Here is a 17,366-nt window from a genome sequence, read left to right as displayed (position 1 = left end):
CTGCTACCATTGCACCTGTTGCCGCAAAAGGTATGTCCACCCAAGGTCCCACCAAGTAAAAACCCCCTCATGAATTTTTATTAGGCCTGTTTCCAGCTTTTACATGCATAACTTCTCACTCCCCATAGACCATTGGGTTAGGAGCTGGATGGTTTACAGGGACTCTGCACTTGATTTATGCTAGAAGAAAAGAGGCTGTTGCTGAGGGAACACACACCCACACCCCATGTCCACCCAAGGAAGAAGACCAAGCTGACATGCCCCTACGTTCTAATCGGCCTTCTCCACATATAGGACCAACAACATTTGGCAAGACCACTGGGCCCAATATACCATGGCTGTCTCCCAGAAGAGGTGTTGGTCATCCCTGACTTTAGCGCTGCAGTACTGGAGGTTGATCTGTGCCACATGAAAGCTGTCCAGCTCAAGGGTGACCTCACCAGAGAAGAAGGTGGGCAAGTGACAGAAGCTCTGGCTGACCTCTTCATGCAAGCTGCAGTACTCACACCACTGCTGCAGCTCAATTGGACACTGCCTGTCAATGCCTTGTTCCCTCACTCCATCTGATCTGGGAGGGGAGGGTGAGCCCCACATTCCAAAACACCATCTGTGGCGGTATGCACTTCAACAGCTTTCCTGTGCTGGACCACTGCTCCCACCTACCTGGCCTGACTTACTGTCAACACTGCTATCCAGAAGCGGGCCACATCCTGTTCCAACTGCAGCTGCCTCTAGTGAGGATCACAACAGCCATTTTGACAGCTTCTTTCAGGTGGGAAGTGCCATCTGCAGACATTGTTTGCCTCTCGCTCACAGCCCTCTGGAAGCATTAAGCAATGCCAGAGACCCCTCTTTCGACAATGACTATGGCTCGCTGTGCACCATGGCTGCCAATCCTCCCATGCTCAAAGCACACAGACAAGCCAGAAAGGGCAAGAGACAGAAATTAAATTCAGTATGCACCCCATTCACTAGTTTCAAGGCCTAAATTGGCAGGGCCAAGAGAATACAACTAGCAAGCAGTGATTGCTACATCTGCACCATTGCACGTGTACTAAGGGACATACTTACGAGCGGAACTGCGTCGCTCTTGCACGCAAGGTGGTGCAAGAGTGCCGCAAGTCCTAAATGAGATTTATGAATCCACGCAAGGCCACTTTGCTTGGCCCTGAGTAGCTCCATAAATCTGGAGTTAAACAACGCAGTGCAAATTGCTGTGCTGCCTTACTCTGCGCAAGGGATGCGTTCCATGGGCGCTGTGTGGGTGTTCCCACGCAACGCCCATGGGTTTAGACGCATTCTCAAATTTACCAGAATTGGTAAATGTGGACAAAATCTAAATTAGGCCCTTAGTCGTAATAATAGAGCTGGAATGTCTGTAGTTTATACTTCTCAATCTCTACGGGAGGATTATCAAGCTTTCTCTTTGGTACAGTAATCTGGGGAGTACTGTGGAAAAAGTATCTTATTTGCCTATCTCCATAGAAAGTGGGTATTCTCTCTGCTTTTGATGCCATGCAACCTGTTAAAAAAAATTGGGGAGGGGGCATGTAGAAAATGACTGGTGGCTCGTGGGTATGTCCGATCAGCAGAGGATATGGAGTCTGATCGCTTAGCAGTGGACTGCCCATCATAGTCAGGGATTCATACCTATCTCTAAACTTTGAGGACAGTTACCAGTAAGTTGGTGGTACTGAAGGCAGAAAACTTTGCCACATTGGTATGCAGATTGTTTCATCACCTCTGCAAACATTTTAACAAACATCCAAAGCAGTTGGTATTGAGAAACAATGACCCTGACTTGCTGGGAATTATCTTCCAGCGAGTGGGCATCATTTGTGTTTTTTCCTGTTTTAAACCAGCAGGCTTTCCTGGTGGTTTGAAACAGGAAAAATGTACGTTAGATGGATTGTGCTAAATAGGGTAGACCTTCTGATGTGCAATGATTGACTGCCCAGTGGTGGATGTCCCATTGGTGGAGGTTTTCCTTAAGTGAAACAATGTGAGTCTTTGCCACTGGAAACCTGGGCCCTGATTTACTAGAAATGATGCAATGCAGTACAACAAGTAAAGATGCTGAACTGTGGTGTTGCATGAGCTGGAGAGAATAGAACAGCACTATATCTACTATGATGTGGCGATGTTCTGCTCTCTCCTGCGCTGCCACACATTATGTTGCATGCACCAATGTCATGTGCCATACTGCGAGGGTGTCTGCATTGTGGTGAGCATATTTTTTTGTACAGGATGGGGAACCTTCCTGTTAAAAAATGATGCTTAAATTAGTTTCTCTCGTTGTATGTGTGGTATAAAATGGTGCCGTCTAGAATGCAGAACACATGCAAAGAGGGAAAAACATGGAGAAATGAAAACATTTCTCTTTGTTACGCGTGCTTCAAGGAGGCACAGGATTTGATGCGAATCCCTGTCTACAATTATTTGTTGATACAGATGCGTGTCAAAACCCACTGGTGGTCCATACAGAACACCCATACATCACACATGGAAGGCCCCCTTGAAGCAAAGTAATGGAATGCAATGCAACACATTGTGCATCTTTATGTTACTTTTGGTTACAATACTATGCAATTTGCGGTTTACATTGGACTGTAGAAAGTTTGTGCTAAAAAAGTAACACAAAGTCTTTGTAAATCCAGGCTCTGGTACTTTGCCCATCCCTAAATGCAGCGGGCAACACAAGCTTCTAAAGACAATAAACAACCTTATTGTCAAGAAGGCTGTTGAGCTTGATATCATCATATTTATTTATATAGGGCAGTAAACATTCCCACGGCTTTTGAAAATTAGCAATAATGTTTAAAAAAATTAAAATGTTAAACAAATATCATCATATAGGATCCTCTTTAAAATATTTAATACACACCCACACACACACACAGTGAAAGTTATGGATAGGTTGCAGTTTCCATTCAAAAGGCATTTTTTGCTTTCTTAACTTTGGCACTGTTTGGCAAATCTGCAATACACTTTCCACAAATGAATGCATTAACTTGTGCTTTTGCACGGCAAAGTTTGTTGAGATCTATGAAGCCTGGGCCTAAAACCAGACTAGGCAGTGAGGAGGTGGGTCCCAAAAGTGAGATTTCCCATTTTAACTTCCATAAAATTCCTTGCTACTCAATACAGAAAATGAAAATGAATGGAATCACATCAAACTTGGCATGTAAATAGGATTTTACTCAAGGAAGTGCCTTTGCTTTGTTTGGTGAAAATCCATTTAGTAGGTTTGGAAAAATCTAATATTAAAACATGTTGGATGGACTTGAAAGTATTAAAAAGGTAGCGATATTTGGACAATTAGCCTGCAAAATGGCATAGAGCCCAGGATCGGGGACATTTTCCAAATCCAAATTAAAAGATTTAATAAATTTGATTCAGCAAGGGAGTTTTTCCCCCTCATCTCTTTTCGGTCTGTAAACTCTAATCTGAGTTCTTGGATCGGAAGGTTCTGATTGACTAGCTCCAAGAGAACATTTGCTCCTGCGGCTGTCATCACAGGATTCAGGGAATGGCCTAAGGGCCCTGGAAAGATCAAAAGACCTATAAGGGGGCGTGGTGAGAAGATCCTGTCCCCCAGGCCTTGTTGGATATACCCCTTAAGGACCCCTCACGGTTTAAATATTATACAAAATCATGTTTCAGGGCTTGCAAACTCTACTGGGCTCACATTCCTTGACAGGCACAAGTACCTGCATTCACAATCCATAGTCTGTGGACCCTTTTAAGAGTCTTCAAACTGTGGAACTCCTGACCCCATGTTGGTCTTATTTCATAGCTTGCTGACTCCGGAAAGAGTTTGTAAACTACAAGAGTCATCGACCCAATGTGGGTCCCCTTCTATATTCTGCAGACTACATTCAGAATTTGTGGACTATAGTTGCTGTTTTAGATGTGCTAAGTTTACAGACTCAGCTTTAAGTCCTGCAAACCATTAACTCATTTGGGGCCATTTAACATTTGAAAACTGAATCATATCCTCAGTAAATAAAATAGATTTTAGAGTTGACTGGTGTCACTTTGAGTTTATGTGGGTTCCTTGTTGGGGATCTCACATTTATTTAAAAAAAGGTGCTGAGTCCACAAACTCAAACCTGAGTCCACAAACCTGGTACACCTAGCAAAGAGGGCAGGACTTCCCGAAAGTCTGCAGACCTTTGGTCAAGTCTGTGCACTTCCTGTCAAGGTATAGAACAATCTGACCTTTCAATTGGTTGTAACTTCACATAGCCTTGGACAACATAAAAAAGTGCCCATTTAGAACAGTGATTCTTTCTGCCTTTTAGAGGAGTGACTGCAACATCTTACACCGCTTTGATTGATCTTGTTTTTTATCAACAGATGAATAGGTGGCTGAAAAGCCAGGAACATCAGGAGAACAACAACACAATCGCAGCATGCAGTTCCTCCAGCAACTCTACAACATCTACTGATGTCATTACCATTGTGGACCCCGGAGGAGATAAAATGCAGAGCTCAATGGAGTTATCAGTATAGTAGTACTTCCCCTATCAGTTTCTGAAAAATACTAAATTATTGCAAAGTGATTTCCAATATCTGTGAGTATCAAATCTACCAGGGAAACAAATGAAAACTATTACTTTGGATCTGCTACCATATCTTGCCATTTAAGGTCTAGGATAACATCAGGCATGATGGAAGAAGAGACTGGAAGAAATGGAAACTAACCAGGAACACCTCACGATTCCACCAGAGGTGAAATAGTAAGAAGAAACAGAGGTGAATCCAGACACAGCAAGAATACCACTGAATTGTCCAGGTGTGGTACCATGACCAAAACATCCAGATACAAAACAAGCTGCTGATCATGAACAACAGAGAGTTCTACTTCAAAATGTTTTGTCTCCTTATCGTTTTACACGTTTTTCAAATTCAATTGTTTGTCTTCCAGTTTCATTATAACCAAAAGATTTAAAACACACACATTTTTTTTTAAATTTGTTTATTACGTCTCGTCAACATCTGCAAATCACATGGACAGTAGAGTCAGCTGTTTATAATGTACAAATAACAGCATACCTTTTTCAGCAATATACATCAGTGGTTACCTTTTTTGGGTACATAGGGATGTTAGTAAATGTATCATCACATCTCGAAGCCCTGAAATCCCTCCAAAGTTCTCAGAGCCCCCAACACAACAGAGCTTCATTTAAATACATAACGGAACGCATGTGGAAATCTGACATCTCTTCTCTCTCCGCTGAACATGAAAAATCAACACAAGTAACACATGATCCACTGATCCATCAGTTATCATATATCAATCGTCCCCCTGTAGAGACAGAAGGTATTGCTTTAGGGGTTCTCAGACATCCCGAGGCCTTGATGCCTGTGGTAGGTCTGCCGCGTAAACCTCCATGGTTTCCCTACAATAGGACATGTCCATAAGCCAGTCTTTAAACCTAGGGGGACGTTTGCTGCCCCATCTAATAGCAACTCAACGTTTTGCTAACAGTAGCGCTACGGCCAGAAATTTCCGTCGTTTTGCAGGCTTTAGTTTGTATATTCCCAGTAAACACACTAGAGGAGTATTCGGTACCAGGTCTAATAACATTGCGGTAAGTGCTCCCATGATATTTTGCCAGTACCTGTGTATCTGCGGACATGCCCATGCCATGTGCAAAAAGTCTGCATTCAATGCATCACATCTATAACACTTGTCATGTGATCGAAGGCCATATCTGTATAACTGGATCGGGGTATAATAAAATTGATGTAAGAATTTAAAGTGTATTATTCGTAAATTACAGTTGGATGTCATCAATTGTAGCTGCGTGCAACTATATTCCCAATCCCGTTCATCAATGCTGTCTCCTATCAATGTTTCCCACTTAGCAAGTGACCTGTTTGCAATCCCACTGTGCTCTGACTGTGACGCGTTGTATAAGCGTGTGACAAATTTTGGCGAGTGGGTGCTATCAGTAGTGTCTGTATTGCTAACAACGTCGGTGGCTCCTCCGGAAAGGAGGAGGTGTATAGCTTCCTGATCGCCACTTGTAGCCGCAGGTGGGCAAACATCTTCATGGGTGTGTTATGTGTGCTTAATGACGGGTCTTCCCTTTGGATGAATCTACCGTGTGGAAAAACATCCTTCATTGTAAAGAGCTTCATTCCCTCTAGCAGTAGTGTGATTATTTTGCTCTTGTGTTACTGATAATTTCGGATGGTTTGCGACAGGGAGTGATGGGGTGTAAATAGGAAGTTTGTTTGCTCAGCATGCTAGCGTATACCATGCTCTTGAAGTGCAGTGCACAGTTTGAATCCTGTCCCTGTTTGTGTGGGATTTCGGGTCTGACACAAAGGCTATCAGTGGGGTGGGTTGTACACTATCCTTTTCCACTGCCACGTGTGGTATGTACGCATGTGGTTGAATCCAATAATGAGCATGTTGCGCCTGTGCGCATTAAAAATATAATTGTAAATCTGGTGCCCCGAAACCGCCCTTGTGGTATGGTTTCGTTAGTATGTTCCAACTTATTCTGGCTTGTTTACCCGCCCACGTTAGCTTCTGCATTGCCGTTCGTAGTTTAGAGAACATTGCCTGCGTTAACCAGATAGGAATATTAATAAATAGAAATAAAACTTTAGGTAAGACTATCATTTTTAGCAGAGCTGTCCTGTCTGCTAATGATAGGGGCATCTGTATCCATCTATCTATCTGTTCGTCAAGTTTGGTCATCGCCCTTCCATAATTTTCCCTTATTACTAGTTCTGGGTCCCTATGTATCCATATGCCCAGGTATTTAACTGGGTCAGTTTGCCATTTCAGGGGATAATCTAAGTTCGGCTGGGTTGTGGCCAATGTAAGAGGTATGATCACTGACTTGTCCCAGTTTATTCGCAACCCCGAATACTGTTCAAAGCAGACATATTCTCTTATAAGACTATTTAAATGTGTATTGGGGTGGCGAGTGAATAGTACCATGTCGTCAGCATATAGTGAAATGCTAAGGGGGCGAAGGTTAAACTGTAAAGCGGCTTCCGAGTGGCGCTGATGAATTCTGCAAGTTAATAGCTCCAAGATCAGCGTGAACAAGTTTGGCGAGAGCGGGAAGCCCTGTCTCGTCCCTCTACTTATACTAATAGGGTCAGATGTTTGCCCATTTATTCTAATTCTAGCAGTGGGGCCGTTGTATAAAAGTTCTATCCACCTCAAAAAACGTTCCGGGAAGCCCATCCTGCATAATACTGTGAACATGTACGTCCATTCCACTGAATCAAAAGCTTTCGCAGCGTCCAACAGGGCCGCTGCTGCGGGTAGCTCTGGATCCAGGTGGTGGTACAGTGCAAATATGGTGCGTATGTTTTGAGTAGTAGATCTAGTTGGTACAAATCCAGCTTGATCAGGAAATACTAGCTTCTCCTGCAGGAGCTGTTTCCTGGTAGCAATAACATTTGCCAGAATTTTAACATCAATATTGATTAACAACAATGGGCAATAGGAGTCGCACCTGGTTAAGTCCTTGTCTGGTTTTGGGAGCGCCACTAGAAGTGCTTCCCTCAATGAGGCAGGAAGTCTACCTTCTTCATATGCCTCTTTGTACATTGCGGCTAAATATGGTATCAACAAGTCCTGAAGTGCTTTATAGAACTCCCCAGGTGGTCCATCTAGACCAGGGGTTTTGTTATTTGGCAAGGAGTTTATTGCATCTATAGGTTCCTCTTTAGTGATATGATAGTCTAAAAACTTTTGGTGAGTGTCTGATAACCATGCAAGAGCTATGTCCTGAAGATATTGGTTAACATCTGTTGAGGTGGTGTTTGTGTTTTTGTCACAGAGTTGAAAATAATAGCCCTTGAAACAGTTCAAAATGGGCGTGGTGTCGTATAACATTTGGTTTTCGTCATCCCTGATCTGTGTTATGTATGACGGTCTGATTTTGCTGGACAAGGCACGTCCAGGCCGGCCGCCCTCCCCATAAATCCGTGCTGTGTATCGTCATGATTTATATTTTATCTCATCTGCGGCATATTTCTGGTAGTCATTCATCCGCTCCCTGATTGTCACCAATAAAGTAGGATTTTGCATTTGTGTATGTTCCGCCTCAAGTTGGCCAATGTCCCTTTCTATTATGTTTAGTCGCTGCTGGATATCCTTCAAGATCCCGGCATGCTTACTAAAGCAGTGACTCCAAATTGTAACTTTGAATGCCTCCCATAACGTTCCTGCACTGCCCACTGATCCTGAGTTTAAATCAAAATGATCCCCTATGGCTTTTCTTAGCTCGCTATGAAACACCTGGTCTAAAAGGGTGTTCCCTTGCAATCTCCATGTGAAGTGCCTAGGTATATATGTGGGGACCTCCAGCATGAGACAGACCGGGGAGTGATCTGATAGGGTCTTGGGTAGGTGTCTGATCGTTTTCGTCCACGTACATGCATCGTGCGTAATCAGCCAGTAGTCTATCCTTGACCATGTGTTATATGAAGTTGATGTGCATGTTCCCTCCTTACGTCCGTCATTTCTCAGCCTCCATATATCAGTCATCCCCCACATCACCATACCTTCTTTTAGTACTTTGGCCGCTCGTTTACCATACCCTTCATTACCAGTTGACCTATCTAGGGCTGGGTCCAGGCATGTATTGAAGCTTTCACCCCATATTATTGGCACGCTCTGGAATTCCCTAAGTTTAGTCCATATATCTGCGTAAAAACTGGGATCATCGGTGTTTGGACTGTAGGACGTGATTATCGTTAGCACTGTACCTCTGAAATTTCCCCGCACTATAACATAACGGCCTTGGTCGTCTTTCACTGTGTGAATAAGCTGGAATGGGGTGCTTCGCCTAATTAACAGTAGAACACCTCTAGCATACGTAGAGTATGAGGACGCCATGCGGTACGATGCCCATCTTGTACCCACCCGTGTTTCAGTAAGAGAGGTAAGGTGTGTTTCTTGTGTACACGCTGCGTCTATGCCATGTCTGTCAAAGTATGCATGTTAGTTTTCGGGTATTCATGTCAGGGTCAGCCATGCTCGTCCTTCCCTATATAGGGTAACCACCTCCACTGCAAGTTCCAGGTGTAAAGCAAAAACTGTGTGTTCAATTTCTCAGTCTTGACCAGACATTTTCTGCCTTCCCCTACCCCCTCTCTCTCCCACTCCGCCCCATCCCCTTTTGCGGAGCCAATCCCAGATCAGTGTATCATAAAGTCCCACTACCTCCCTCCCCTCAGATAACAAAAGAACCCCAAAAAGTAAACTGGTGTGGTTAACACAGAAGGGCGAGAACTGCCAGCCCATTTCCTGTGGATTATCCCCACATGGGCGGACGCCCTGTTAACTTATGTATCAAGAAACTTAACATAGCATATCGTACCTACACATTATCACAAGGTAAGTTATTAGTAATATTTTGATATATCTTAAAGAGGCCAAAGAGCAAACATGTTCTGTCACAGTTTACAGTACAGCATTGTAGTAGGGTACTCATTTATACGGACATCTGACTTATCTGTGTTAGATACATAGCAGTTCCGAGCCTCGACCAGCATCTAGCTACAGGTGCAGTTACCCGGGGACCGAATGGAAAAACCTTTCACACTATGATCGACGGCTGCATTCGTGGAACTATTCATTTTGGGGAAGTGAATGCTCCTGTATCTTGCAGCAATTCCTCTCGGTTGTCAGGTCCAGGCTGTGCGTCCAGATTAGCGTTGTTTATTCTGATGAGGATGGCTGCTGACTCCTTCAAAATGCAGCTATTCGATATCTGATGTAGTAGATTGTTCTTCCTGATCCCCTCTTGGAGATCTCCTTCTCGTTCCTCGTTGTCCTTTCTGTTGGAGAAATTTCAGCACATCCTTTGGCTCATTATAAATCTTTGTCTTTCCATCGTCCGTGATCTTGAGCCTAGCGGGGTACAATATGGCATATTGTATATTCAATTCTCTCAGTTTTTGTTTTGCCGGGCCAAACTTCTTCCTTGCCTCTTATACAGACACAGTAAAGTCAGGATATAGGGATATATCCATACCTTCGTGGTTCATTTTCCCCAACTCTCTAGCCTTCCGAAGTGCTGCGCCGCGATCCCTGTAGTTTAATATCCGTGGTATGATCGGCCTTGGTCTCGCGCCGGCTGGTGGCTTTGGTGCCAAGGATCTATGCGCTCTCTCGACGATGAATATTTCAGAGAACGACTCCCATCCTAGGCATTGAGATGAGCAATTGTTCAACGTATCTCTCCCTAGGTCCCGTATTTGTAGTTTCAGATATGCCCGTCAGGCGGATGTTGTTTCTGCGGGATCTCGCTTCCAAGACTTCTGCTTTCGCTGCTAGAGCCGCAAGATGTTTGTCCAACTTCACCTGCTTCGTGTCCATCTTCGGCCTCGGATATTCGGCACTCAGCCATATCAAGTCTTTCCGTGTGCTTGTCTAGGCGTTCTGACATCCTGTCAACCCGGTACGTCAGAGAGTCTATGTTGCCATCAATATTTGTTAAGGCTGCTTGTATCGTGGTAAACATGGCCTGCACGTCATCGTTTGTGACCCCCCCCGCAGCGCCTGTCACCGTCTGCAGTTGTGGCTGATCCTCTGCACCTTGATCTGGCTGTTTTTTGCTTGTTCAAAAGTTATTTTGGGCTGGTTTCTGTCCGTCTTGCCTATATTGCCGACTATGCCCGGCCTCTGTGCCAGGCGCCTCAGAGAAAAGCGGTGCCGAGCAGGAATGTAACTGCGGTGTCCCAGAGGCTGTTGCAGTGTGGGTATGCCTCCTTTATGGTATGGGGCACTACGGCGCAGGTCAAGGCACCAGTCTAGACAGGCAAGCACTGCAAGCAGGCTCTAGGCGCAGTGGATCCCTCTGCTTGCAGGCTAATATTCTGGGATGTCACTGTGCCCTTTGTTGTGTCCCACTTCACCTTCACTGTATTGTAATGTGAAGGCACAGGGCGTCCAGTATGCGCCACTTCCCACTCTTGGCGAATGATATCCTAGCACCTCACTACTTTGTTTCGGGCATCTGTTTGTCTCCCCCGGTGATTACTATTTGAGTGGGGGATGACTGTCGTTCCACCGTGCCACCCTTAAATTTTTCTGCTCTTAGGTCGTACGATGTCCGTGAATGCATAAGTGTCTGGGTGCAATCCGGCAGCGCCCAGGCCCTCACCGGTGGCTGTAGGAAAGAGGGACGGCACCACCTACGTGTGTCACAAGACCAGGCCTCAAGCCTGCGCCAGGATCGTGGTGCGCAGGTACAGCATGGTGGGGTCTGCCAGTTTTAGTGCTCCAGACAGGCACCGCAAATGGTTGTGCCCCTGTCACCGCTCTGTGTTTTGGCCGATGTGCGCTGCTTCTTCTCCCTCCAGCTCCCAGCGTGGTATTACACCCCCCCCTCGCAGGGGCTGTTGTAATTACTGAGCGTGAAGTCCCCACCGGTCGCGCAGCTTCTCCTGAGCCCTTCTTCTCATCTGATGACAGTATGTAGCTTTCAGTGTGCAGACCACCGTACGACTCTGGGGCTTGTACTAGACCTCCGTGGCATTTTCTCCCCCACTGTGTATTCAATTTAAGACGGTGCCTTCCCCGTATTACCTTTGCCTGCACTGTTGCCGCCATTCACTCCGGAGGTGCTCTACCTCTATATTACTGTATTGTTCCTCTTCGTCTCCGGTGCCTCCAAGTGTGGAGTTCCAATCGTACCGGGCAGGGAGCCCCACTGGGGCCGTGCTGCATGCCCTGCGTCCCAGCCACGCTACTCACGGCTGCTTCGGTTTCGGTTTCTCCCGGCCAGGCTGCAGAAACTCCACACCGCGTTCTGGGCTGTAAAAGCGCCACAGTTTGCAAATTCCCGATACGAACGGGTGCCTGATGTTCGGTAGGTACAGGTTTCACCAGTCAACTTTAGTCAAGTTTCTATTATGCAGGATTGTGAAGGATATTTAGGGGGTCTGCGAGGAGCTCGCCTAGGTCGTGGCCATCTCGCTTCGTGGCAAGCTCCGCCCACCAAAACACACAAAAATTAAAAACAAAGTATTGTTCTTTTAGAGCCACTGTTAGTTGTGAATGAGTAGACTATTACAATAAACATCATATTATTTATTGTCTGTAACCTATTAGTATTTAAACACTAGGTAGGAATAATAGATACTAGGGACCCAATTAACAAACTGCATTTTATAGTATGTATTTTAGTACTACTGACTACAAAATGTAAATCACAAACCTCTGGCCAGAGACCTCTGCCTCTCCTATCTTTTCTGATCTAAGATCTCCTCCACAGTGATGAAGATCTTCTTACATGTAAGTATAGTACTCTGTAGTAAATGTTGGAGGGACACGAGATTGGTGGAAAACTGGATAATAATTCTTTAAAATTAGTGGGGTTTATGAAAAATTAAGGACAGATTTGGGAAGGACATGCTAACACAAAAAATATTCCCACTAAAGAGTAAGACACCCACAATGCACCAAAATACATTTCTATAGTTACTAGAGCCCTAAACGTGTCAAAGCAGGTTTAAATATACTCCAGCCAAACTTTAGAGTATGTCAAGCACCACAGATCGTTACCAAAGTAGAGAGGGAGGCAGAGGTAGAGGCTACGTTTATCCTCCTGACAGTTACATAGTTAGACAGTATGCGGTCTCCAGGGAGGGAAGTTGGTTACTGTACCAGAGGCGGCTTTGATGAAAGTGTGACTACAAGCCGCTCTACCCCTGGCTTCGACCATGACGCAATAATATAGCATCTACAGAAACACAGATTAATCACTAGAACCGTATATATACAGTGCGCATTAGGTGTGCATGGTTTGTGTCCTTATTACAGGATTCACTAGGAATGGTACACACAGGACTGGACCTCGTGGAGTCCTGAAGAAGAGCTATTAGGGGAACAGCTCGAAACATGTTGACAAAAACACATTACTGATACAACCAGACTCATGAAGGTCAGGTTTCTTCTCAGTAAACGACCCCTGATTTTTAACCATACCAACTAGGGGCGGGAATAAATGAGTGGCCAACTAGTTAGGTATTTTTTGATATTCTTTCCCTTTCCACTCCACATCACTCCACTACACATAGTCTACGAAAAAAAGTGCTACTACGTAATTCACAAGTCGCAGCACGCCTCAATCCATAGAGGATTGAGAGGAACCCCAATGATGAAGCATGCCACCTAGGGGCAACCCTGGTGGGTGAGGGGTCTCTAGAAAAAAGTATTTTTTCTAGATAAGGGATTACAATGAATTCTTGCTGTATTCTATCTATTTCCATAAGGGCAGGTATTCTTCTATATACTTGATTTTTGTCTAACTAAGCACCGCAGCTCTCCAACCCCTGTTACTGCAATACACTCCCATTGAATGGAATGGATGAAGGGAATTAAAATAACACCTCACAGTAATTAATGTTAAATCAAATTAATAATTTCAACATTGAAAATATATATATATAATTATATAAATATAATTCATTTTTCAAAATAATATTATATAGTTATTGATATTTTTTTTAATGCAAATAATGTATGAACAGAGCGTCACAGCTAAAAGCCTCGGTTAGGTCCCAAAGGTTATGTCCATATAGTGCTTGGTACTTGGCCTGCCAAAATGTCAGGCTTTGTACTCAATATCCATTGTATGATGCCCCTGACCATGACGCAATATCAATCATTCCTGAATTTGTTTTTATAAAACTCAGTTGAAAGAATACTATAGAACCCTATAGAAAAATGAGGAGATTCTCTTTCTACAGTGGAATAAAACTGTTATGCAATTATTTTGCCAAAACCATGAAAAGATCCTCTAAAATGTGCTAATTATAGGCCATATTGATCACTATATCTAATATGAGCTGGAAGATTTAATATGGCATTTTCGAAATGAATCTATAACGACCAAACATGCTTTGTAAATGTAAAGAAAGGTGAAGAATGCTTATAGATGATTTGCAACTGGCTAGCGACAAACAGGTTTACCGTTTTATCCTTGTACTGGATGCAGAAAAGACAATTGATAATGTCAACTTGTCTTTACTACTAGAGGTATTAAGAAGGATGAATTTCATCACCAACTTTCATGAAACCAGTAAAGCACTGCATGATTACTAAAACAGATACAATGATCTCATGTCAGATAAAATGTATTGCCATAGGTACCAAGCAAGCAGTCCTCCTACATAATCTTGAGACCTTTGGTGATAACGATTCCCAAGCTGATCTTCTAGAAATTATAGGTTCAGAACACTTATAATGCCTTTTGTTTCTTGACAAAATGCTGCTTACGTTGTCTAAATTGAAAAATCCATAGCTTCCTTGCAAGAATTGGTTAATACATTTAGTCAATACTCCAGGTATAAAATCAACTGGACCCAATCAGCCATTATGCATATTCAATGAAAAGTTGCAAAAAGCAACCAGTGCTTGTTTCCTTTTAAAAGGTAACCTTTAGAATTGACATATCTGGCAAATATGATTACCAAAAATGTAAAATCGTTGATTAACACAAACTTGGATAAAGCCTACGTAACAAAAAAATAAACTAACAAGCACAGCAAAGTTTACATTTCAATATACGGCCCAAACTGAATGGAATTTTTTTTATATTTTATCTAACTTGTATATATTTCACAATATTGATTTTCCATGTCAAAACCAACCATATATATATATCTGGATAATCTGTTTGAAGAACTTTGTCTGGTTCTGTAAGATAAAATTACCTGTAACCTCAACAAACTAAATGTTCCTTATTGGGTTTTCATAGCTGAAGAATTACACATTCTCATATCAATTGCTGTACAGTCAGCATTGATTGTGGCTCACCACAATTCTCCTTAAAACAGGCTGGACATGTTTCTCTTCAAAAAGCCAATCTACTGTTATTTGACAGGAATAAATAACCAAATGAGAACTCTTACATCTAAGCCCCCTGTATGGGGGTAACTGTATGTCAAAATGTGATTTATGGCGTATATGGTTTTTATTCAGACAATATCTCCCTCGTGTTAGTTGAAAAACCCTCTCTTATTTCATTGCATTAAAAACGGGAACATAGCATGTATTTGTAAAGCACACACCCGCTCTCAATGATATCTTGGTCCTAAAATAAGCACTGTTTATTCTTACCCAACTAAATGCTATTCATTTTTTCGACCTAGGAAGGATTAAAGGCCAAGAAAAGTCACTGGAATTGAAACCTTTGACTATGAGGTAAAACGTAGATGCCTGCAGTGATTACATTAGCCCCCAAGACCACCAGAACCAGCTCGCTGAAACAATGTCTTCCTGAAATTTTATCAGGTTGAGATCTATCAAATGATTACTACCAACACAAGGTAAATCAAATGGCAGTGTTGATTAGCCCACCAAATTCTTTTGTTCTGGCTATAAAACATACAAAATTCTAACAGTTAATGGTAATCTATTTCTGTTGGTCAAACACAGATCCGTTGCCAAGAGAGATCTGAATACTGACAGTCTTCTGACCATTCTGCAAATATACTTATTGAATTTTCATAAAACAAACACCAATATGAAAACAATCTACAGCTAGCAGCAACACATTCTAAGGAGAACTTGTTCTTGGTCAAGTAGAATGCAAAAAATAAATCTCTCAAACAATGGAGTCTAAAGTAGATATAAAAGTTGCAAAGCCGGTTTGGTGCCCATTTGAAACAGGAGCAAACCGTCTGTACTTCAGAATACTGTTGATTATTCGGGGCTAAAGATAAGTCTCAAAATTTGCTGCACTGGGGGTATATTTTCTATTATTACCTCCACTGGGGCATTTTTTCCAAATAATATTTAGGGTATACTATTTTTGTCTGACCATAATTGAGGGAAGATACTCTGGTGCAATACTGGAAAACTTTCAGTCTTGTGGAATGGTATTGTCGAGAAAATACACTCAACACAATCTCTTGACATACATTCACCCCATTGAATAATTCTTTTAATGATGATCAAACACAGTTTGAATGTAGTAAATTTCAAAGGTTTTGGATTACAACTAGTTCTAGTGATTACAAAAAATTGTTTTCTGGAGCTGAAATCTATCTTCTACTGACAAAGATAAAACTGGATAACAGAAATACTAAAATTAGTGCTTACTGAACGCATCCTGTTTAATTTCTGAGATAACTAATTAACCTTTCACAAACGACTGTGTAGCTTCCTAGGTTTGTACTCCTGATTTGACTACCACCATTTTGTAAAACTACTACCCTGACTCAAGAAGGAACTCCTTTTGGTCTCAAATAGATTTAGTAACCTTTCTGTGAACTATATTTTAAATAAATGGTCTCTAATAGATTTAGGGCCTAATTACGATCTTGACGTATGGTATACTCCGTCACAAACGTGAGCGATATCCCATCCACTGTATTACAAGTTCCAAATGATAGATACAGGAATTGAAATTTGGCGGATGGTATTTCTGTCACATTTGTGATGGAGTAACCCTGTCCGCCAAAATCATAATCAGGCCCTTAGTTCCCTTTCTGTGAACTTTATATTCAACTACGGTCTAATCACAGTTGTGTAATATTACTTTACTCACCAACCTAAAGTTATATAAATTCTAATATTAATTACTCTTTAGGTAAGCCTCTGCCCTTCCAGATCTTTACCTGATACAATGTTGATAATTATTTTGCCTGATAAAGTTATTGCAACCCATGTTTATTGTTCTAAATAATATCATTGATGCCAAAGAAACACAAAACGACCGACTACCCTGTTTACATAAGAAGAGTTACTATAGAGTCTCTACCCCTCAGGAATATGGGGGGACCCTAAGTTTTTTTTTCAAAGAACTGTCACTCACCAACCTAGTCGGTGACATGCTTCATTATTGGGTTCCCACCCTGGAAGCTAAGTGCCTCCAAGGAGTGCTTTAACACCTGATTACAGCGGAGTTGACTGTTTTTAGTGAGATGAAAAAATTGCAAGTGATTTAAAATTGACTCAAGGTCACCTACCTGAAAGGTATTTTAATATTGGTGACCTTGGACAAGTTTTAAGATCAGTGTTGGATACTTTTGAGATATTAATGGTCTCATGTATCCCTTGTCATGGTCAACATGTTTCAGCCATTTATGCTAAGTGCCCTAGTGGGTCAAAATGGCTTTCGTCAGGACCGAAGGATAATATGCATGCACACTAAACCATGAGCAAATGAGCTTGTTTTCAAACTCAGTGCTTTTGAATCACCTTTTGCTATAGGTTTTGCTGTGTAGAATTACTTCACAACATGGATCTCCAAGCAGTAGGCCCTGTTGTCACACTTTCATCACAGTGTCTCACCCTCCGATACACCTACTGTTCCTCCTCGTGAGCTCTTGTACTTTGGTATATATAGTCAAGTGAAGGCGGGCGAGTT

At 42.6% G+C, this 17,366-nt stretch overlaps 1 protein-coding gene across 4 annotated transcripts in view; it reads right to left on the bottom strand.

Moving 5' to 3' along the window:
- The window catches only part of ACE2 (angiotensin converting enzyme 2), a 507,698-nt gene that overhangs the window by 386,462 nt on the left and 103,870 nt on the right, over nt 1-17,366 (bottom strand). The window lies entirely within an intron of this gene.

The sequence above is a fragment of the Triturus cristatus genome, chromosome 8 (genome assembly GCF_964204655.1).
Source record: "Triturus cristatus chromosome 8, aTriCri1.1, whole genome shotgun sequence".
Lineage (NCBI taxonomy): Eukaryota > Metazoa > Chordata > Amphibia > Caudata > Salamandridae > Triturus > Triturus cristatus.
Note: the sequence above shows the minus strand (reverse complement) of the source record. Positions and strands in the feature narration are given on the sequence as shown.